This window comes from Ornithorhynchus anatinus, chromosome X1, assembly GCF_004115215.2.
Source record: "Ornithorhynchus anatinus isolate Pmale09 chromosome X1, mOrnAna1.pri.v4, whole genome shotgun sequence".
Classification (NCBI taxonomy): Eukaryota; Metazoa; Chordata; class Mammalia; order Monotremata; family Ornithorhynchidae; genus Ornithorhynchus; species Ornithorhynchus anatinus.
In genome coordinates this window covers 35,482,153-35,506,547 of record NC_041749.1, presented here as the reverse complement: position 1 = coordinate 35,506,547, position 24,395 = coordinate 35,482,153, and the positions used below count along the sequence as shown (strand labels likewise).

General features: G+C 50.1%; 1 long non-coding RNA gene across 1 annotated transcript; it reads left to right on the top strand.

Annotated features, from left to right (window-relative positions):
- The first annotated feature begins 1,114 nt into the window (after positions 1-1,114).
- Positions 1,115-24,395, top strand: LOC120638047. The gene is made up of 4 exons (XR_005659502.1): positions 1,115-1,334; positions 6,221-6,340; positions 22,343-22,472; positions 23,622-24,395. It is a non-coding gene; the product is annotated as an uncharacterized LOC120638047 (long non-coding RNA).

Genomic DNA, 24,395 nt, shown 5'->3' with positions numbered 1-24,395 from the left:
AAAGGGGATGAGATACCATCTCTCACTGCCAAATAGACTCGACATGGGAGAGGGACTCTGATCTGATTCTCTTTTATTTACCTCAACATTCAGCACAACATTTGGAGCACAGTAAACACTTAATAAATACCATAATTAATCAATCAGATTAGGGGGACCTAGCCCCCATTCCCACAGTCTTAGACACTGATAAACACTGTATTTGAGGTTATGAACATCAAATCTGATGGTCAACTCAAGGCCTGGAATTTTCCTGTTAGAGAGAGAGAACTTTCTTCTCCATTGGGTAGTGCGATCTAGTGGAAAGAGCACAGGCCTGGGAGTCGGAGGGCTTGGGTTCTAAACCTGGCTTTGCCAACTGTCTGCTGTGACTTCAGACAAGTTATTTAACCTCTCAGCACCTCGGTTCCCCCAGCTGCAAAATGGGGATTCAATACCCCTTCTCCCTCCTACTTAGACTGTGAGCCCCAGGTGGCCGACTTGATACCCCGGGCACACTGTTTGTAAAAATCTCTGTCAGCCATTGTCAACCCCGACATTTATTCATATCAACGTTTGTCTCTCCTTCTAGGCTTTAAGCTCTTTTTGGGCAGGGAATGTGTCCCTTAATTCTTTGGTATTGTGCTCTCCCAAGCAGTTAGTACAGAAGCAGCATGGTTGAGTGGATAGAGCATGGGCTTGGGAGTCAGAAGGAACTGGGTTTAATCCTGCCTCTGCCTCCTGTCTGCTGTGTGACCTTGGGCAAGTCACTTAACTCCTCTGTGCCTCAGTTATCTCATCTGTAAAATGGGGATGAGAGTGTGAGCCCTTTTTGGGACAGGGACTTTGCCCAACCTAACTTGTATCTACCCCAACACCTAGAACAGTGCTTGACACATAGTAAGGGTTTAACAAGTACCATTTTTATTTGCGGATTGATTGACCGACTGATAGACTCCCTCTGTCTGGTTGCCATTCGCTTGGGGACTGTTCTGCCCTCTGCCAGACATCAGAGTCCGGCCTTCCTCCAACTGGGAGTACTCCCATGACCCCGTGACCAAACGCTACAGAGTCCACCCTGGTCCAGGGTGGTCAGACAGAACCCCGGGCCGGCTGACTTGCTCTTTTTCCCCGTGAGCCTGCAGCGTGCCTGGAAGGGTAGGATGGAGGGGAGGGGGGTCCCTTCTGGTTCCTCCAGGAAGTCATATGCTGATGGTGTTGCCTTGGCAACTCTTCAGGACAAATTTCCCATCGAGCCCTGCAGCTCTCAGGCTCCACCAGGCAGACCGACGGCAGGGAGGGGGTGTCCAGTTCAGAAAATCACGCTGTCAGCAGCCTTGTCATCAAACAACAAGGTCAGTAATAGAAAGAGATTGTGACAGGCCAGCTAAGCTCTTCCTTGGAAGCTCTGCTAAAAACAGTCCTCGCTTAGAACTCAGGCAAAAATCCCTTTCACGGGGGGTGGTAAGAGTTAAGGTTCAGAAAAGGTCTGTTTCAACCCAGCGTGGGGAAAAGTACCACCGAGGGAAACTCGGCGTTTTCTTCCTGGATTTCATTTTATGACCTTTATGCCTTAATAATATTACAAATAATAATTGTGGTATTGGTTAAGTGCTTATTGTGTACCCACCTGGGGTAGATACGAGATAATCAGGTCCCATGTGGGGCTCACAGTCCACATAGGAGGGAGAACAGGTATCGAATCCCCATTTTGCAGATGGGGAGCTGAAGTGACTTGCCCAAAGTCCTACAGCAGGTAAATGGCAGAGCCTGGATTAGAAACCAGGTCCTCTGACGCCCAGATCTGTGCTCTTTCCACTAGACCATGCTGCTTCCCTAGCCCCACATCAGGATACATCAGGATACCGATTCTAGAAGCAGGACTCTGCCATGAGGAGTGAAGATTTCTGACTTTAGAACACTTAGGATGATCCGTGAGGTGGACGGGCCCAGCGAGAATCGTGAAAAATAGCTGCCTAATGTGGGCGGCGAAAACCGCAGTGGCTACCAAGGCAACCATCGGCGGGGACTGGCAGGAATGAGAGAGTGTGAGAGGCATGGTGCAAACCACCATCATTGAGATCGATTCCTTCGTGCAGTTTCTCAGCCCTGAAAACCTCACCTCAGAGGCTCATCCATTATTCTTGTCAGGAGCCTCCATCTCCAAAATCATCACCACCATCCCTCTACAGCAAGAGGGTTTAAATGGGAAATGGGAAAATGTGGCTAAATGTCTCTGCTTTTTCGTGGGGTGTTCTTAATTTCCTAAAGAAGCAACGTAGCCTAGTGGAAAGAACACGGGCCTGGGTATCAGAAGAGCTGGGTTCTAATTCCACCTCCGCCACTTGTCTGCTGTGTGACCTTGAGCAAATCACTTAATTTCTCTGTGGCTCGCTTGCCTTGTCTATAAAATGGATATTCAACGCTTGTTCTCCCTCTTACTAAGACTGTGAGGCGCAGGTTGGGCAGGGACTTTATCCAACCTGATCATCTTGCATCTACCCTGGCTCTTAATACAGCGCTCAAGGCATAGTAAGTGCCCAACAAATACCATAATTATTAATCACCTTTTAGTTCTTCCTAAAATATTCTTAAATTCTCTTTAAAGTCACTGGGTGCAGGGGGACTCCAGCACCTGCTCTTTCGCCGCTTGTCTGCTGTGGGATCTTGGGCAAGTCACTTCACTCTCTGTGCCTCAGTTACCTCATCTATAAAATGGTGATTGAGATTGGGAACCCCATGTGTCCAACCCAATTTGCTTGTATCCACCCCAGTGCTGTACAGTGCCTGGCACATAGTAAGCACTTAAATACCATTATTATTATTATCATTATTTCTCACTTCTGAAGTTTTAGGGTTTTTTTAATGATATTTATTAAGCACTTACTACGTGTCAAGCACTGTTCTAAGCACCGGGCTAGATACAGGATAATCAGGTTTGACACAGTCCACATCCTACATGGGGCTCATAGTCTTAATCCCCATTTTACAGATGAGGTAGCAAAGGCCCAAAGAAGTGAAGTGGCTAGCCCAAGTTCGCATAGTAGATAAGTGACAGAACCAGGCTTAAAACCCAGGTCCTCTGACTCCCAGACCCGTGTTCTTTCCTCTAAGCCATACTGCTTCTCCTGGCTTGATGGTAAGCCGGCAGAAATCCACAGGCAAGAAATGGACTTTAATTATAATTGTGGCATTTGTTAAGCCTTTACTATGTATCAAGCACTGTTCTAAGCACTGGGGTAGATATAGGGAAACAGGACTGACAGAGTCGCTGTCCCGCGTGGGGCTCACAGGCTAAGTACTGAACCCCATTCAGTGGGGATTCTGTGAGGATACTGCGGCACAGAGCAAATAAGTGACTCGCCCAAGGTCACACCACGGGTAAATAGCAGAGGCGGGATTGAACCCAGGTCCTTTGACTCCCAATCCTCTTGCTCTTTCTACTAGGCCATGCTGCTTCTCTGGGAATAAAGCTTACAGAGAAGCATCTGGGATGACCCCCGTAGAGTGACCAAGCCGAATTTGGTCCAAAGCCGTTCGGGTCTGTGGGGCAAGCGGGTCTGAACGTTGGATGGTGGTGGTGGCTGGCACAGGGGTGACCAACCGGGAAACACTTGTAGAGCCATGGGAAAGACGTGGTTTGGTCACTGGTTTGCAAAATCCTTAGCACGGCCAGTCCGACAAACCCCCGTGCAGCAGCCCACGACACTTTCCACTTCACCCCAACCCCGCTCTGGAATGGATATGGTGTCTGCCACTCCACCTGGCTTCCTGCACGAATCTTCTCTCCAGCCAAAACCCTTTGGGCAAGCCCAAAGCAGCTTGGGCCATTTGCTCAAGCCCGGAGCAAAACCAGTGCCAAGAAATGGGTCTTGCATCCCACTTACGGCCAGCTATTTAGTTAACTATTTCATCGTAGCATTTTTACACTACATTCCCCTTCGGCATTTTTTTCAGTAGTATTTAATAATTATAATAATTACGGTATTCGTTAAGCGCTATGTGACAAGCACCATTCTAAGCACAGGGATAGATACAAGGTAATTAAGTTGTCCCACATGGGGCTCACAGTCCTAATCCCCATTTTACAGATGAGGTAATTGAGGCACAGAGAAGTGAAGTGGCTTGCCCAAGGTCACACAGCAGACAAGAGATGGAACCGGGATTAGAACCCACATCCTCTGACTCCCAAGCCCCTGCTCTTTCCTCAGCACTTATTATGTGTCAAACACTGTTCTAAGCATGGGGTAGATTCAAGCGAACTACATAGGACACACAGTTCCTGTTCCACAACGGGCTCACGCCACCTCGTTTCCTCCGAGCATCCCGGTGCCACCGGGGAGAAAGAATCCTCAATCAGCTGGAGGGTGGAAGTAAATCAGTAACGATGCCGCTTGCAATCTCATGTTCTTCTTTATTCATTCATTCAATCGTATTTATTGAACCCTCACTGTGTGCAGAGCACTGTATTATCATCGGCGATATTTATCAAGTGCTTACTTCGGGCTCACAGTCTAAGTAATAATAATGTTGGTATTTGTTAAGCGCTTACTATGTGCAGAGCACTGTTCTAAGCGTTGGGGTAGATACAGGGTAATCAGGTTGTCCCACGTGAGACTCACAGTTAATCCCCATTTTACAGATGAGGGAACTGAGGCACAGAGAAGTGAAGTGACTTGCCCACAGTCAAACAGCTGACAAGTGGCAGAGTCGGGATTCGAACCCATGAACTCTGACTCCCAAGCCCGGACTCTTTCCACTGAGCCACGCTGCTTCTCTGGAGAGAGAACAGGAGAACTGAGGCATGGAGAAGTGAAGTGACTTGTCCAAGGTCATGCAGCAAGCATTTGGCACAGCCGGGATTAATAATAATGTTGGTATTTGTTAAGCGCTTACTATGTGCCGAGCACTGTTCTAAGCGCTAGGGTAGATACAGGGTAATCAGGTTGTCCCACGTGAGGCTCACAGGTAATCCCCATTTTACAGATGAGGTAACTGAGGCACAGAGAAGTGAAGTGACTCGCCCACAGTCACACAGCTGACAAGTGGCAGAGCTGGGAGTCGAACCCATGACCTCTGACTCCGAAGCCCAGGCTCTTTCCACTGAGCCACGCTGCTTAGAATCCAAGTCCTCTAACTCCCAGACCATGCTCTTTCTACTAGTCCATGCTCTTTCTCTTATCCTGGTTCTTCCTCCTGCTCCTACTATCGATCAGTAGTTGATGCCTGTCTGTCGTCCCTATAAGAGTGTACGCTCCTTGAGAGCAGGAAGTGAGAGGGCCTGGAATGAGCCTAGCTTCTGTTGTACTCTCCCACTCTGTACAGTGCTCAGCACTCAGTAGGCCTTCAATAATTACCATAGGCCAGGGGCAGGACAGGGACGAGGGGCCGGTGGTGAGATAGACGAGATCTTGGTACGGCGAATAGGTCGACTGATCGATTAGAGAGGAAATGCTTCTTAATGGAAAGACCGCTAACCCCACTGGGGACCTGATTATCCTGTATCCACCCAAGGGTCTAGTTCAATGCTTATCGCATAGTAAGCGCTTAACGAATACCGCTATCAACAGTAGGAGTCAGGTGACCTGGATTGCAGTCCCGGTTCCGCCTTTGGCCGGCTGTGTGACCTTGGGAAAGTCACTTAACTTCTCTGGCTTCTGCTCCTCTTCCTCCCCTTCTCTCTGCCTCTGAGCGTTGGCTCTGCCGCCTCTGCTGACTCTGACTTGGCTCCGCGTTGGCGTGGCCAAGTCCCCTCTTGGCATAGTATTTGGCCTTGTGTTTGTTTAAAGGGCAGCTTCCCGGTGCGCTCCATTCCCGGGCCGCTGGCAGACCGCATTCTTGGCAGAGAGCCACGGAACCGCTTGCACAGGCTTGGGGGTTGTGGATATTGGTTATGGGTAGGAGAGCTGGCTCTGAGAAAGACGGGGTGAAAGTAAATTCACCAGCCAGCCTGCCTCAGAGAATTGACTCCCTGAGCCAGTAATAATAATAACAATCGTGGCATTTGTTAAGCGCTTACTATATGCCAGGTACTAAGCGCTGGGGTGGATACAAAATAATCAGGTGGGACACGGTCCATGTCCCTCCTGGGGCTTACAGTCCTAATCCCCATTTTACAGTTGAGGTAACTGAGGCTCAGAGAAGTGAAGTGACTTGCCCTAGATCACTCAGCAGACAAGTGGAGGAGCCGGGATTAGAAACCAGGTCCTTCTGACTCCCAGTCCCTTACTCTATCCCCTAGGCCACGCATAGCTACAGTAGGATGTGAGAGCCTCGGGACCTGGAGAAGATGGCAGCAGGAAAGGCAGCAGGCAGCCGTTGGCCCCCAAATGCCCTCGAACCAAGAATGGTGGGGCCCCAGGTGAGCCCGAGAGTTCTACAGAAAGTGTGCACTTAGGAGGGAGAGGGCTGCGGGAGGCGATTGACTGGCTGACTGACGGGCTTGTCCTGGGCAGGCAAACCCCTGTCTCGTTTCCTCCCTCTTTCGGGGGGAAGGTCAAATCTCTGTGACTGCGGGGAGTAATTTGGGGTGAGCCCAGCGTTCCTGGTGCAGTGTTAGACTCCAGAAGGACCTGAGCCGGAGAGCACCGAACTAAGCGGTAGGAGAATACAATTCAACCGAGTTCATTCAATAGTATTTATTGAGCGCTTACTATGTGCAGAGCACCGTACTAAGCGCTTGGAATGAACAAGTCGGCAACAGATAGAGACGGTCCCTGCCGTTTGACGGGCTTACAGAGTTAGCAGATACGTTCCCTGCCTACAGTAAGCTTACGGTCTAGAAGGGGACCATATTGCTGGATGACTTTTCACACACCGACCTGTTCAGTGACTCACCCTGGAATACCCTTCCTCCGCAATTTTAGCTAATATCCTGTCCCCCAGCCAGTCGATGTCACAGGCAGCAGAATGCCAATCTGGAGTGAGGATACCTAAACGAACCGATGCAACTGATCTGAATTTGCCCCCCCGTGTCTTCAGGAGTAGCGGGCAATGGTTGGTTACTCAGGGGTCCTGCCTGACCACCAGAGAGGACAGGGGAACAATTATCACAAGGGAGCAGATGCACACTGCGAGGTTCTTGCCTTCAATTCATTCAATCATATTTATTGGGCACTTACTGTGTGCGACGCACTGTACTAAGTGCTTGGGAGAGTACAATATAACAACAAAGAGACAAATTCCTTGCCCACAATGAGCTCACAGCCTAGAAGGGGAGCCAGGCATTAATATAAACAAATACATAAATAAATTACAGCTATATACAGATATATACATATGTGCTGTGGGGCCGGGAGGAAGGATGAATAAAGGGCACAAGTCAGGGTGATGGAGAAGGGAGTGGGAGAAGAGGAGAGAAGGGCTTAGTCAGGGAAGGCTTCTTGGAGGAGATGTGCCTTCAATAAGGCTTTGAAGCTGGAGCAATTATTTGCCTGATGTGAGGAGGGAGGGCATTCCAGGCCAGAGGTAGGATGTGGGATAGAGGTCGGCGGCCAGATAGATGAGATTGAGGTATAGTGAGAAGGTTAGTATTAGAAGAATGAAGTGAGTGGGCTGGGTTGTAGTAGGAGAGTAGTGAGGTGAGGTAGCAAGATGATTAATTGTTTTAAAGCCAGTGGTGAGGAGTTTCTGTTTGATGCAGAGGTGGATGGGCAACCCCTGGAGTTTCCTGAGGAGTAGGGAAGCATAATCTGGACATTTTTGAAGTCTGGGCAGCAGAATAGAGTATAGAAAGGAGTTCAGGAGAGGCAGGAGGCAGGGAGGTTGGCAAAATCAACCCATTTAGGGGCAAGGGAATTAGGGAGGAAAGGAAGATGTGTTTGTTTTATCTTCCCCTACCTCCCTTTCCTCCCTAATTCCCTTGCCCCTAAATGGGTTGATTTTGCCAACCTCCCTGCCTCCTGCCTCTCCTGAACTCGTTTCCAGACAAGACAAACACATCTTCCTTTCCCTGTGGCTCCAAACTGGATATATTGCAGTCCAAACTGTGGGATACTAGTTCTGGGGGAAGGAGGCAGGAACTACAGCAATTTTATTTTGGAACTACAGCAATTTTATTTTACAGGTATTTTTTAAGCACTTACTATGTGCCAGGCACCAAAATAAATGGTGGGGTAGTTCCAAATTAATTAGGTTCGACACAGTCCACGTCCCACATGGGTCTCACAGTCTATTAATGTCTGTCTTCCCCTTTAGGCTGTAAATCAGTCAGTCAGTTGTATTTACTGAGTGCTTACTGCATGCAGAGCACTGTACTAAGCGCTTGGGAGAGTACCATATGACAAACGGACGCATTCCCTACCCACAGTGAACTTACTAACAGGGAATGTGTCTACTAACCCTGTCATATTGTTGTATCGTACTCTTCCAGGTGCTTAGATGCTTAAATCTTCACCGACTTTGGAGCAGAGGTTTGGGACTACAGGCTATCTCCTGGCACATTCCTGAACAATCAGGCAGAGATAGTGAAAGACACACACACACACACAACACACGTGTTGATTAGATTAGCCACTCAGAAGCCCTTCCAAGTCCAGTCATCAGGTTCACACTTTGTACCAGATATACTAGCTGTCACTCACTCCCACAGCGCTCGCCCACTCTTCTACCCCTGGAATCTTGCAAGCAAACTCATCTCCACATCGCTCCAACTGGCACATCCCAGACCGCCATTGCCCCCGGAGTCCCACAGTGCAGCTCTTACTTGGGCAGCGACTCGCTTCTCCTTTCCCCATCCGTCTTCAGCCCAATCTCCCTCTGAGTAGCTGTTCCTCTCAGACATTCAGAAGGAGAGAGCTTTTCCCTCACCTGGTGTTAGTAAAAGTTGTGGTAACTGTTAAGTGTTTACATGTGCCAAGCTCTGTGCTCAGCACTGGTGTAACTACAATCAGATCAGGCACAGACACATGGGGCTCACAGACTAAAGGGAAGGCAGAAAAGGTGTTTAGTTCCCTGTTTATGGATGAGGAAACGGGGACGCAGAGAAGGTCAGCGACTTGCCCAAGGCCATTAGAGCCCGTGTGGCTGAGTGGACGGAGCACAGACCTGAGAGTCCGAAGGACTTGGGTTCTAATCCCAGCTCCGCCACATGTCTGCTGGGTGATCTTGGGCAAGCCACTTCACTTCTCTGAGCCTCAGTTTCCTCATCTGTAAAATGAGGATTAAGAGTGTGAGCCCCCTGTGGGACAGGGACTGTGTCTGACCTGATTAGCTTGTACTCATTCATTCAGTCGTATTTATTGAGTGCTTACTGTGTGCAGAGCACTGTCCTAAGCAGTTGGAAAGAACAATTCGGGAACACATAGACAATCCCTGCCCAACAATAGATTCACAGTCTAGAAGGGGGAGGCAGACAACAAAACAAAACAAGTAGACAGGCATCAATACCATCAAAATAGAATCATATACACACATCATTAATAAACTAGAGCAATAAATAATATATACAAATATCCACAAGTGCTGTGGGGAGGGTAAAGGGGTAGAGCAGAGAGAGGGAGTAGGGGCAAAGGGGAGGGGAGGAGGAGCAGAGGGAAAGGGAGAGCTCACGCTGGGGAGGCCTCCTGGAGGAGGAGAGTTCTCAGTAGGGCTTTGAAGAGGGGAAGAGAGTGAATTGGGCAGATGTGAGGAAGGGGGGCATTCCAGGTCAGAGGTAGGACGTGGGCCAGGGGTCGATGGCTCCGGCACTTAGAAGATTTTGCTTTCAAATAGTAAGCAATAAGTAATAAGTACCATGATTATTATACAGCAGTAAGAGTCAGAGGTGGGGTGATGGTCCCCTTAGGACTGTGACATGGGAACTTCCACCTCCAGAGAAATCCTCAGGATTTATGGACAGTGATCTTGCTTGACAATTACCCCTGCCTAAAGGCTGACAACTAAAGTAGGGTCCAGTCTAGCCATTTGCCCACAGGAAATAAGCAGGACCCCAAAGAATGGAACTATAAATGAACCACGCCTAATGGCTCATCCGCTCTTAACCAAGGGCAAGAAAAGGTATCTGAGCCCTTGCTCCACCTATGCCTTCAACTGCTTTTCCATGGTGGAAAAAAAAAGGAAAAGAGGATGGAGCTCCACAGGGAGGAGAGAAAACAAAACCAAACAATGTACTATAAATCCTTTTCTATACCTCTCTTCCCCTCCTCCAGCCTCACCCAGTTTGACTGAGCTTGGTCACGTCAAGCTTCTGAATGAAGTGCTTATGTGTTGTCCGGTTTCTAACTGGAGGTTTGTCAGAGCCCAGGAGAAAAAAGCAAAGGCCTATCAGGCAGGCAAGAAGTTCTGGGAATAAAGGAGAGTGTCTGTGTTGGGCAGGCAGAAGGCTGGATCCTGGGCAAGCAGAAAACTGGGTCTTGGGCAAGCTGGAATCTGGGTCCTGGGTTGGCAGAAAATTGGATTCTAGACAGGCAGGAAGCTGGGTTCTGGATTGGCAAGAAGCTGAGCCCCAGACTGAGCCCTGAGCCTCCCCTCTGGCCACTTAAGAGGTCCTAACCCTTCTACTGTCGCCCTGAAGGACAAACACTTCTGTTCCCCCAAACTGAGCATGGGCAGCATCTCCCCGGTGTCCATTCCATTCCCTGGGCCTGCGGGGCCAGCAGCTTTCAGTGAGAAGGCCACAGGTCCTGGTTACCTCCTCTCTGTCAGTTGAGATACAAATAATCTCATTTCTGCAAGAATGTACATGCTTTCGCTATATGTTTTGGCCCCAGTGTTTAGGGGATTAAGAACGTATATCTGATGACAAGAATCTTTTTGGACACAAAAAGTGGAAGAAATGGCTTGGGCTCGTCGGTGAGGGTTCAGAAACAGTGAGCAGATCAGAGCAGATTTTCCATAAACAGGGTTTTATAAGAACACACCTCGCATATTGTGGGAGTTTACAGGACGAAGACATAGGTGATGGCAAATCCCAGACAGACAATCAGACAGACAGTGACCAACAGTCAAAGACAGACTGCCCTTTCTGGGATGAGGAAACCAAGAAGATGGAGGATGGGTCATTCGACCGACTGGTCCCTCCGCAGGCTCTGGTCGGAGAAGGCCCCTCGGCTTTGCGAGAAGGGTTTCCCTCTGTCTGAGACCTCGGCAAAAGCATATCCCAAGCTCCCCACTGTGGAGCCTCAGAAAGATATGGACGTGGGCTGATAGGGAGTGGGCAGGAAGCAAGGGATCAACTCCGGCTCTGTGCCTGTCTGGGAAAAGGCCACATCTGCTCCAGGTTTTGGAGAGAAGTTCAGGCTCTAACACCACCTGGAAGTTGGTTTCCGAATGTCCTCCAAATTCCACTATTACTTCCCCTCCCCGCAGCTCAAATTCTCTCCTCTCCATCCCCTCCCCAGTGATTTCCCAGGCTGCAGCAGGGCCTTTGCCCTTGCAGATCCGGCTCAGCGGGAGCAGGAGCAGGGGAAGCCCTGGGAGAGGGGGCTGGGGCTGTTCTCAGGGCTCGCCCGGTCCCGCTGTAAACAGGAAGTGCAGGTAGCCAGCAGAAAAGAGCTTGTCGGGATGTTTCCAGGGCATAGTGCAAGGGCCCGGGGAGTTCAGATAAGCAACCTGACTCCAGGGCCGGGGATGATGGTGCTATCTGGGCGGAACTGGTGCTCCCTTCCCCCCACCCTGGGCCCAGCCAGGGAACTTCATCGGTGACATCTGCTGCTTAGGAGGTGCCCTCTGGGCCTGGAAAAAAACAAAGGAAAGTAACCCAGTCCGGGCCTTGGCTTGACATTTGGTAGTGAGGAGCGTCCTGTTAGGGAAAAAATTTCAGGGGAAAAAATAAACAGAAAAGGATTTGGGTGGGAAAGGACAAATATTTTCTTGGTAATAATTGAGGGTTCGATTCACTGAAGTAGTACTTAGGACACCTGGATGTTTTCACTTATTTATGAAAATTGTTTTGAACAAGTAAACTGCCAATTAACTTTGGCTTTGTAGGAACAGCAGTATTTATTCAGTGCTAACGGAATGCAAAGCATATGCGTTATGGCCAGGGAATGTGTCTGTTTATTGTTACATTGTACTTTCCCTAGTGCTTACTACTGTGCTTTGCACACAGTAAGCATTCAATAAATATGATTGAATGAATGAATGATGCATGAATGAATGACTAATCATTAGGAAAGAGCTTTGATCTGGCTAAAGCAATTATCCCACAGGATGCCCCAAACTCCACTGCTCAGGATCCTCAGCAGGGAGAATCGTGCTGACGTCTCTTCAGCTGGCGAAACTGGAGAGCAGGCTGGGAGATGGGGGTGGGAGCTAGTCATAGCCAAGACCACCTGTTCTTGGCTTTTCTTAGCCAGGGCTGGGTTCAGATATTTGGCTGCTCAAAGCTGGGAAAGATTTTCCAAACCACCCCCCTGCTACGCAACTGGACATAAACATTCAGAAAAATCTTCTGTTAATACCAGGAGAGGTCCTCTACAGGCCAGTCCGGAATCTGGGAAGCAGCTCAGGTGGCCCTAGGGAATAGTGGAGATGATAGGTCTTCCCTGACTAAGCCCTCTTTTCTTCTTCTCCCAACTCCCTTCTGCATCTAGTTGACTTGCTCCCTTTATTCATTCCCCCTCTGTATCTCTAATTTATTTATACAATTGTCTGTCTCCTCCTCCAGACAAAAACTCATTGTGAGTAGGGAATGTGTGTGTTTATCACTTTATTGTATTCTCCCAAGAGCTTAGTACAGTGTTCAGCACACAGTAAGCGCTCAATAAATATGAGTGAATGAATGAATCGAATGAAGAGTAGGAGCCAGCAGGAAACTGTTGACTTAACTATCTCTGAAGGATTCTGCTCAAAGGCTAGAAAGTCTTTCTTTTGAAGACTCTGGCCTGGAATGGAGGTCCGAGAGCACCGACAATGGTGGAAGAAGCGGTGTTGCCTAGTGGGTATAGCACAGGCCAGGAAGTCAGAGTGACATGGGTTCTAAACCCAGCTCTGCCACTTGTCTGCTGTATGACCTCGGGCAAGTCACTTAACTTCTCTGTGCCTCATTACCTCATTAGTAAAATGGGGATTAAAATGAGCCCCATGTGGGACAAGGACTGGGTCCAAACTGATTAGCTTGTGTCTACTACAGAGCTTAGTAAGTTGCCTGGTACATAGTGAGCGCTTAGCCTATACATTCTGAACTTGGTATTTGTTAAGCGCTTACTATGTGCCAGGCACTGTCTTAAGCACTGGGGCAGATACAAGCTAATCAGATTGGACATGGGGTTCACAGTCTTTATTCCCATTTTAAAGATGAGGTAACTGAGGCCCAGAGAAGTTAAGTGACTTGCCCAAGGTCACCCAGCAGACAAGTGGCAGAGCGAGGATTAGAACTCAGGTTTTCTAACTCCCAGGCCTGTACTCTTTCTACTGAGCCATGTTGCTTCGCCACTTTCTACGTGTTTGTCCATTTTCTCCTCGTTTGTCCATCGGTGCATCCCTGAATAATGTCCTGCCTTGGTAGCAGAACTCGATGAAGCACCGGCTCCAGAGAACAGATGAAAATCTTTGCTCGTGCATGCAACGGTATAATAAATGAAATCACCATCTATCACTGGCATTAATGTTGTAAACAGCAGCATTTGGAGCTCTTGCTGCTTTGTGATAAAGGTTATTTTTACACACACCCTTACATGCACAGTTACTGTACATTTCCACCCACATTCTCCCCACTCCCCCTCTCTCTCCCACAGTGAAAGCTTGTTTGAATTCTAGTCAGGAAAAGGGTTTCTAGGCAACTTCTCACTTGAGTTTCTTTCTAAATGTCAGAAATCCAGCAATTTGGCTTCTGAATGTTCAAACCTATTAATAGTGATGAAATATCTGTGAGAGCTTCCTGGGGGCCTTGATCTTAGTAGTGGCGTAGAATAAAATAGGAGCCTCTGTCTGTCTCTGTCTCTTTCTCTCTTCCTCTTCCCCTCTCTCTCTTTCCCTCTCCCTCCTGAAATCAGAATAGCAAACTGATAAAGAGACCCCTACCAACAAACCCACCCCAGCTGAAGCCTACATAAAAATTCAGGGAAGAAACCCTTCCCATCTTCTGCAGAGAAAAGTCCCCCAGAATTCTCAGCACTAGAGCGAGCCACAGAGTCCTGGCCCTTAAAGTGAGCCATGTGCCAAAGAGAAATGCAGGAAACATTCAGCTGTTAGGAAAATGCGATTCTTGCAGCCTGGGCTCTGGAGACTGGACACAGTTTGCTGGATTCTGGGTGCCGGACGGACACTGCTTGCTGTACTCTGGGTGCTTGATGGTACTGGACGATGGAGACTGGATGCTTGTTTGCTGGACTCCGGTTGCGGGACACTGGGTGCCGGATGCCGTTTGCTGTGCTGTGGGTACTGAATGCTGTGTTCTGGTTGCCTGTTTCACCAGACCAAATAGCAGGGCCTCAACCCACAACCAGACTAAGGGAGGAGAAAGGCACCCAGAGGACACAGGGAGAAAGAGAAGCGAGCGGGACAGAGGGGAATACAGGGAGGACAGCGGGACAGGGTGTGGAGATGTGTCGACAGCACTGCATTCATTCGATCGTATTTATTCAGTGCTTACTGTGTGCAGAACACTGTTTTAAGAGCTTGGGAGAGTTCAATACAATAGTTAACAGACATGTTCCCTGGCCATAATGAGCTTACGGTCTAGAGGGGGAGACAGACAATATAAATGAATGAATTACAGACACATACAAAAGCGCTGTGAGTCTGGGAAGGGGATGAATAAAGGGAGCAAGTCAGGGCGATGCAGAAGGAAGTGAGAGAAGAGGAAAGGAGGGCTAGTTAGGGAAGGCCTCTTGGAGGAGACGTGCCTTCAATAAGGTTTTGAAGGGGGGGAGAGTAGCTCTCGCTAAGAGCCACGGGCTCCTCTCGGGCCGGATTGGCCCGCTCCTTACTGCTCATCCGCTCCTCCTCAACCTTCTTTCTGATCTCAGCTCCGGAGCCCCAAACTCTCTGCTTGCCCGGGCTTTTCTGGTTCAGACCTCTTGCCTTCCCCTTTCTGTATTCTGCTCCGATTGTTCTCCGCTTGCTCCTGGGAGATCCTCTCATATGGCTCATTGCTCCTGAAGCTGATAGTCCCACGGCAATTTCTCCGGCTCTGATGTCTCTCTCTCTTTCCATCTCTCTGTCTCTCTCTTTCTCCCTCTTCTCCCACCCAAAACTGGCCCCAATTTCTGAATAGAGGAGTTCTCCTGACACCTCCTTAAACTAAGCGGTCCCTACCTCTTAACCCCACAACAAGCCTCACTGCTTCTCTGACTTCCAAGGCCACTGAGGGGTGACCCCAACTACATCTCTGCCTGTAGAGTTTTTCCATCTGGTCCTAGCCTGGAGATTCCACATAGGATGGCCAGCAAGAGCCATCGATATATCCAGCCCCCCAGAGTCACATGATGTCACACGCTCAATCCCAGCACAGGTGTGATGTGATGACACAATATGGTGGTCATTTTGTGGCAGTCTGCCTGATTCAGTCAGACTCCAGACCATTTCTCTGGAGGACCTTGGCTGGCTCCTCCATTTACTCCAGTAGCCCGCGTTTCCCCCCGCCCCAGATCACTGTGAGCTCGGACACTGGGTCCAAGCTCCATGGAGAAGCAGTGTGCCCTAGCGGAAGGAACACAGGACTGGGAGTCAGAGGACTGGGTTCTAATCTTGGATCTGTCCCTTGTTTGCTGTGTCACCTTGGGCCAATCACTTAACTTCTCTGGACCTCAGTTCCCTCAACTGCAAAATGGGGATTAAATACCTGTTCTCCTTCCTACTTAGACTGTGAGCCCCATGCAGGACATGGACGGTGTCTGATCTAATTCACTTGTACCCACTCCAGAGCTTAGAAGAGTGTTTGACACACAGAAAAGGCTTAAATACCATTTGTAAAAAAAAGAAAAAGAAAGAAAGTGGCAAGCTTAGCAGCAAGCCCCATGGCAGAGGGAGGATGGGCACTGAAAACTAAACCTCCAGAGAGACAAGCATCTGGGACCTTATTGGTACTACAGAAGGGACGTGCCAGCCAAAAACTGGACTGGCCGGTATAAAACTGGACAAATTCCTCTCTGTTTCCAGGCAGACTGAGGTGCTCCAGGTGATTCAGGAGAGCAGGCCCAGCCGCCCCACCCTCCCGGCTGGCAGGGAAAGGCCCCGATTGCTCCAGGCTGACAACAGGAAATCCCTGTCCAGAGAGGCAACCTCAAACGGTGTTTGTGTTCGTTCTTCCTGGTGGGGTAGAGCGCAGAGAAGAGAGGAGCCTTGAGGGGTTTGAGGGAATCGCTCAGTCCGGAGGAAGCACCAGGGTGGGAAAAGAAAGATTTTTAATGAGTTTTATCCATCCAAAACGTCAGAGCCATTCGGCTGGGGATCCAAAGTCAACGATTGTAGGATGAACCGGACTGTGGCTTTCCGGGATGTGCTGGCCGGTTTGGAACCTCAACCTTTTCTGCTGCCATGCCAGGGTTTCTGTGTCCCCAGCCAAGTCCTGGCAAGGCACAGAGGCAGGAAGGCTCTTCAGAAGCCCCTTCTCCTGAATCCCAAACCGAGGAAGTTCGGTCTTGGCCGGAATTCCCCCGGCCGGGTCTGCCACGGCTCAGCACAGCCGGCCACCGGGGCACCCGAGTCCGGAGAACACAAGGTCGCCGGTTTATTTATTTAGTCTTTGACTACATTAGCTCATTAGCTTTTTCCAGGCTCCATTAAGGCTTCCTCCAGCATATCACTTTCTCAGCTCTAATGACAAGCAGCCCTCCCAGCCCAGCCAGCCCCATTGGAGAGATGAGGTTTGAACTCAGCCGACCAGACTATGGGGAGAGATTGGATTTCTGGCCCGGAGAAGGTCATGACCGCCTCTTCCTGGCCTGGGGTGGGGAGAGTGAAATCAGGTTCTTCCTTGGCCGCGCTGGGAGGGGGTCGGTGGGATGCGGGGGTTATGTTATCTTGTCCTGTTCCTCCCTGAAGTGGAGGATGAATATCAGGCAGCCGATGCCCCAGGGACGACCTCGATGTTCAGCGATACGGTCGTAAAGGGCCAGCCACTCCGCCCTCGCTCAGAGTTCTGCCCAAACCCAGCCCCGAAGAAGGAAATGGAAGAAGCAGCGTGGCCTAGAGGACAGAGCAAGGGTCTGGGAGTCAGAAGGACCTGGGTTCTAATCCTAGCTCTGCCACTCGTCTGCTCTGTGACCTTGGTCAAGTCACTTCGCTTCACTTCTCTGCACCCCAGTTACCTCAGCTGTAAAATGGGGATTAGACTTTGAATCCTATGTGGGACAGGGACTGTGTCCAACCTGATTTACTTGTATCTATCCCAGTCCTTGGCCCATAGTAAGTGGTTAACAAATAGCACTGAAAAAAAAGTCAGCAAGGTTGCAGGGCTGAAAACAATAGGAAATGTGGTATCGAGCGCTTACTACATAACAAGCACTGTACTAAACTCTGGGGGAAATAGGTCACACTAATCCTTTGTAAGACACTAAGACATTCTGACTTCTGGCACCCATGCACTCTACACAAGTGTGGCCTCATAGAAAGACCATGGGCCTGGGAGTCGGAAGGCCCTGGGTTCTAATCCTACCTCCTCCATTTGCCTGCTGTGTGGCCTTGGACAAATCACTTAACATCTCTATGTCTTCTTTAGGAAGACTCCCTCCTTCTTAGACTGTGAGCCTCATGACAAGCAGGGACGGCGTCCAAACTATCTTGTATCTATGCCAACCTTTAGTATAGTACTTGGCACATAGTAAGCGCTTAGCGAACGCTACAATTATTATTTTTTATGGTATTTGTTACATTGCTTACTGTGTGCCAGCCACTGTACTAAGCGCTGGGGAAGATACAAGCTGATCAGGTTGGACCCAGTCCATGTCCCACATGGAGCTCACAGTCGTAAACCCCATTTTACAGATGAGGGAACTGAGACCCAGAGAAGTTCAGTGACTTGCCCAGCGTGACCCAGCAGACAAATGGAAGAGCCGAGGATTAGGACCCAGGTCCTTCTGACTCCCAGGCCCGTGCCCTAACCACTAGGCCCCACTGCTTCTCATTATTATTGTTATTTTGGGCTCAGAGACTGACTGTGGAGACTAAGGGAAGGGACTGACCGCCAAAGCTCAGGCCAGGCACAGGCGCCCTGGCCGGAGCCTATGACTAGCCACTGAGGAGCCTGTGGGCGGGCACGGTTAGCAGGGTGGGCACACGCACACATGTGGAGCGCTAGCCCAACTCTGCAGGCCGGAGATAATGAGTGGGACTGGGCAGTGTCAGCAGGAACTTGACTGTGCCTGTGGGCATGGGGAAAGGTCATTTCTCTGGGGGCTCCTCTCCGCCTGGGGTTCCCGGGAGCCTGCAGGACCCGCCAAGCCTCCGGCAGGGATCCAATTCTCCGAGTCGGGAGTCTGCTGAAAATAAACCTAGCACCTGCCGTGATCTGGGACTATTCGATCCCCCCTGCTGCCTCTCAGCCCAGTCAGGAGAGCCTCTCTGTCCCCTTTTGGAGGGATTCCATAACTCCACCTGGAAGCTGACACGGGGTGGGGGTGGGGGGCGGGGGACGACCACCAGGACCGGAATTTGGAATTGTCAAACCACAGATGATACCTGCTGGGCACGAGGTACAGGAGACATATGCGTATGCATATAGGTGCTGCCCATCAGACTGCAATTGGCTGGTGACCAAGCGACCAGCTACAGGATCTTCTACCCCAAAACACAACCTCTGCCTGATTTTTCCTCAATCCTCTGGGCACCAGATCAGGGGGCAGGGCTAGGCCTGGGGAGGGCAAGCAGGGCTCTGGCAGAGGGGGCCACTCTAGACAGAAAGCTCGCCGTGGGCAGGGAATGTGTCTGCTTATTGTTTAGCGTACTCACCCAAGTGCTCTGCACACAGTAAGCGTTCAATAAATACGATTGTCTTACTGTCTGACTACCAGGAGGAGCTGCTGACTGGTATTTCCAGCTTCTCGAGTTGTGTTTGGATAAGCTTGAGGTTGGGGGTTGGGGGGGAGAGGTCCAGCGAAAAGGAGCAGGAGATGGTGATGGCGGATCTCCGGCGGCTTCCCCGTCTAGCCATCAATCAATCAATCAATCAGTCAACAGGACTTTCTGCATTCTGAAGCGGCGTGGCTCAGTGGAAAGAGCCCGGGCTTTGGAGTCAGAGGTCATGGGTTCAAATCCCGGCTCTGCCACTTGTCAGCTGTGTGACTGTGGGCAAGTCACTTCACTTCTCTGTGCCTCAGTTACCTCATCTGTAAAATGGGGATTCACCGTGAGCCTCATGAGGGACAGCCCGGTTACCCTTGAATCTCCCCCAGCGCTTAGAACAGTGCTCTGCACACAGTAAGCGCTTAACAAATACCAGCATCATTATCAGTCTCGGGGGTATATGGGGCAGGGAGATGGGCAATTCATCAGGGAAGGCCTCCTAGAGGAAATATGATTGCAGAAGGATCTTGAAGATGGGAGAGCAGTGGCTGGCAAAATGTGAAGGGAGAGGTGGTTCTAAGCGGGAGGGAGGGCGTGAACAGGAGGTTGGCTGACAGAGACAGAGAGAGGAGAACGAGGCAGAGTGAGTTGGTTGGCTGCAAAGGAATAAAGCCTCTGCCAAATGGGGGAAGAATGAGGATAAGGAGTGAGGGAGTGAGCCAACCGAATGCCTTTAAGCCGACGTGAGGAATGGGAATGGAATGGGAGGCCATTGGAGATGTTTGAGGAGTGGAGAGACTTGTGCAGAAAGATGTTTGAAAAGATGTTCGGGAAAAGATGTTTGAAAAGATGGGCCGGAGAGGGGAGAGGCTGGAGATAGGGAGGTCTGAGAGGAGGCCGATGCAGTTGTCCAGTTGGGATAGATGTAAACCCCCTTGTCCTCTGCTGCCTCTCCCATCCCCATCTCCCCGACTCGCTCCCTTTGCTCTAGCCCTCTCGCTGCTGCACAGCACTTGGGTATATATGTACATGTTGATAAGTATAATTCTATTTATTTTTATTGATGATGTGCACATATCTATAATTCTTTTTATTTATAATAATGCTACTGATGCCTGTTTACTTGTTTGGATGTCTCTCTCTCCCCTTCTAGACTGTGAGCCCCTTATGGGCAGGGATTGTCTCTATTTGTTGCTCAATTGTACTTCCCAAGTGATCAGTACAGTGCTCTGCACACGGTAAGCGCTCTGTAAATACGACTGAATGAATAAATGAATGAAAGGTGCCCGAACCAGCATGATGGCAGTTTGGCTGGAGAATAAGGGGTGGATTCTGGAGAGTCTGTGGAGGAAGAAACAAAAGGATTTGGTGACAGATTGACTACGGGTGTTAAAATAGAAGGAAGAGATGGGGAGGGTGGTGCTGTTGTCCCCAGGGACAGAAAAGTTAGGTGGGGGATAGGAGAGTTCCTGATGCGCTCGACCCATTGGAAAGAGCAAGGGCTTGGGAGTCAGAAGTCATGGGTTCGAATCGCGGCTCTGCCATTTGTCAGCTGTGTGACTGTGGGCAAGTCACTTAACTTCTCTGTGCCTCAGTTACCTCCTCTGTAAAATGGGGATGCAGACTGTGAGCCTCACGTGGGACAACCTGATTACCCTGTATCTACCCCAGCACTTAGAACAGTGCTCTGCACATAGTAAGTGCTTAACAAATACCAACATTATCATTATTATTATTATTATTATTACAAGCCAGGATTGGGTCTCTGACAGGGAAACCAGCCCCACTTAAGGCACGGGAGAGTTGACCAGACAAAGGGACAAAACCGCTTAGGGCCCCAAGTTGAATTGCTCGTTGGTCCAGGGATCTTTGAACTTCTCCTTCCCTTCTCTGCCTCCACCTTCCCCAAGAGAGTCCCTGAGGTCTGGCTGGCCCGGTTGCCTGCATTTGCCTATTACATGCCTGGCTCCAGGTGCCTCAATCAGAGCTCTCCATCCTCTCCTCTGACTCTTGGTGAGGACAAAGCCAACACAAACCCACTAAAGAAATCAATCAATCATATTTATATCAATCTGCTCATGGTGCAGAGCACTGTCCTAAACGCTTGGGAGAATACAATATTACAGAGTTGGTAGACATGTTCCCTGCCCACAGTGAACTTACAGTCTAGAGAGGAGACAGACACTAATAGAAATCAATAAATTACAGATATGGACATAAGTGCTGGAGGCTGAGGGAAGGGTGAATAGAGGGAGCAAATCGAAGTGCAAGGATGACCCAGAAAGGTGTGGGAGAAGAGAAAATGAGGGCTTAATCAGGGAAGGTCTCTTGGAGAAGCTGTGCCTTTAATAAAGTTCTGAAGATGGGAAGATTGATCGTCCATTGGATATGAAGAAGGAGGGCGTTCCAGGCCAGAGGCAGGACGTGGGTGAGAGGTAGGAGGTGAGATAGGTAAGATGGAGGTACAGTGAGTCAGTTGGCATTAAAGGAGTGATGTGCGCGGGCTGGGTTGTAGTAGGAGAGTAGCGAGGTGAGGAAGGAGGGGGCAAGGTGATTGAAATAATAATAATAATAATAATAATGGCATTTGCTAAGCGCTTACAGTCTGCCAGGAACTGTATTAAGCACTGGGGTTAGATACAAGCTAATCGGGTTGAACACAGTCCCTGTCCACATAGGGCTCACAGTCTTGATCTCCATTTTCCAGATGAGATAACTGAGGCACAGAGAAGTTAAGTGGCTGGCCCAAGGTCACACAAGAGACAAGTGGTGGAGCCGGGAACAGAACCCATGACCTTCTGACTCCCAGGCCCGTGATCTACCCGCTACACCATAAAGCATTTCCCTGCCTGGCCTGTGGCCTCCAGGGTCAACCCAGAAGCACATGCCTACTAGGAATCTTCCCTGGCACCGAGCGGATGGATGCATCGGCAAGAGAGCAAGGCCAGGCCTCCCGGGCAGGAAAGGGAAGCCCCCCATCTCCCTCCCAGCCCCAGAACCCGACACCCTGGACCCTGGTGGGCTCAGAAAGACACACAGAGGGCATTTCCACAATGACTCACGGCTCTGACTTCCGGGATAACAGGCAAAGGGAGGGATAGTAAAGGAAATCCTGCAAGGAAAACCCCTTCTGAAGACCCGGAGACCCATCCGGTTCTGACCGCCCCCCAGGGTATCTCCTTCCAACTCAACACGGTGGAGACCAAACTCATTTCCCCTTCTCCCTTCCACTAAACCTTTCATTCAGTCATATTTATTGAGTGCTTACTAGGTGAGGAGCACTGTACTAAGTGCTTGGGAGAGTACAATATAACAATAAACAGACACATTCCCTGCCCTCAACCAGATTACAGTCTGTTAAGGGGGATCGGCAGGAGCAGGGCTCCTGACGATCAAGCAGTCAATCAAAGGTATTTATTGAGCACCCACTGAGGGCCAGGCACTGTGCAAAATACATTTGCAACACTTCTGTTCTCAGAGGCAAATAATGGGGGAGACAGATGGCAATCATTTCCAGATAGTGAAAGCCCGCAGAAGATCAAGGATAAAGCAGGAAGCCGGCCAAGCCCATGAGGATGAAGCAACTGAGCTAACAATTGCACCAACAGGTGAATAAATGAAAAAATGTATAAATGAATAAAGAATATACATATGTGCTCTTCTGCCTGCTCCCCACCCAAATCCTGAGGATCCCAGCACCTCCCACACCCCAGTCCAGTCTAGCCCCTCCACTCCCCTCCCCTCAGCCCTCAGCCCCGCACTGTCCAGCTCTTTCCCCCACCACACCCCTAGGCCACTCTCTGTCCCTGGCCCTGCTACCCAGCCACGGTCTCCTCTCCTGGCTCCTCGGGGTCTGCCCCAGCGGCCCTGCCCTCCGAGCACTCAGCTCACCCTCATCGGTCCTCGCCAACGGAGAGCTCTTCTGCCCTGCCACTGTGCCACCCACCCCCAGCCACCCTCATCTCCCACCTATTCCCAGCCCTCTGCCCCTGCCCCTGGGAGGCCTGCAAGGAGCGTCCTCCAAGCACCCCTCCTTCGCCTAGCTCTGACACCACAGCCTCATTCTTCCGATCCTCCATGCGCCCTTCACATGGGAAGAAACATGGCCTAGGAGTTAGAGCACAGACCGAGGAGTCAGAAGGACCTGGGTTCTCATCCCGGCTCTGCCACTTGTCTGCTATATGACCTTGGACAAGTCACTTTTCTGTGCCTCGGTTACCTCATCTGTAAAATGGGGATTGAGACTGTGAGCCCCACGTAGGACAGGGACTGTGTCCAACTCGATTAGCTCGTATCTACCCCAGTGCCTAGAACGGTGCTTGACACATAGTAAACGCTTAACAAATACCATTATTATTATTATTACTACGATCTCTCCCCCTTCCAATCACTGCACCGGGCCACCTCCTCCAAGAGACCTTCCCTGATTTACCCTCGGATCAATTCCTGACTCACTCTTCCCTTTTCAATTGATCCCTATCATTATTGTACCCTCACTAGAAAGTCAGTTAACTAAATGAATAAAGAATATGCGTATGTGCTCTTCTGCCTGCTCCCCACCCAAATCTTGAGGGTCCCTGCACCACCCACACCCTAGACCGGCCTTGGCGTCCATACCCCTCCCCCGGGCCCTTGGGTAGCTAAGCAGGTTCATATGACTAATGAAAAAAATCAAGTTCAAAATAAAGACAACCATGTGGGTGGGTCGGCTGGCCGGCACGGGGACAACTAGATTCCATTTTCCTCTAAACCCTCAGGCAGGTGGAGCTAGGACACCACCTCCAGAAGCAAGGCCACACTGAAGCCTGTGTCCCGCTTCCTCCAGCACCCGACTCCGAACAAGCTTGTGTTGCAGCAAGAAAGCTCTAGGTTAGCACTGCGGGGAACTGGGCGAGTCACCAAATCCGGTCCCCTGGCTCCAACCATCCAAGGTAAAGAACAGTCCCTCCTCTTCTAAAAGCTTTCCGATGACCCAGAAAGTCCACATCAAGCCTGAGCCCTGATCAACAGGAAGTTCTCCACCGGGGCTAACTAAAATCCCTCCTGTTGTAATTTAAGATGCAACGGTGCTCCACCCAGTCTCCGGGGAGATGGAGAGCGGCTAGCTGGCGGCCTCCTCATACTAACCCCCTATGTTTGCAATGTCTGGATTGTCTATCGTGTCGCCGGCAGAGGCTCCTTCGGGCGGACAGTCGCAGAGAGGACAGGAGAGGCGTCACCTGCTCTCCTTGGCCCGTCCACTTGCTGACCACCTCTCAGCCCCTCCCAGTAGGGCCTGTCTTTCCCTGGATCGCCCTCTGGTGGGATCAGAATTCAAATCAAGCCTGGTGCAGGGATGATCTCCGAAAATTTACACACTTTGAGGTCATCGAGTTCAGACAGACAAGTGACTGACCCATTGGGGAATACACAGGTCTGTTTTTTCTTTAAAGACAAAGGCTCCGCATCCTTCCCGGGTAGCTTCTTCCGCTGTTTTATTATCCCGATGGTCTGGAAGTTATTTGTGCCCAATAAAGTGACCAATCAGTCAA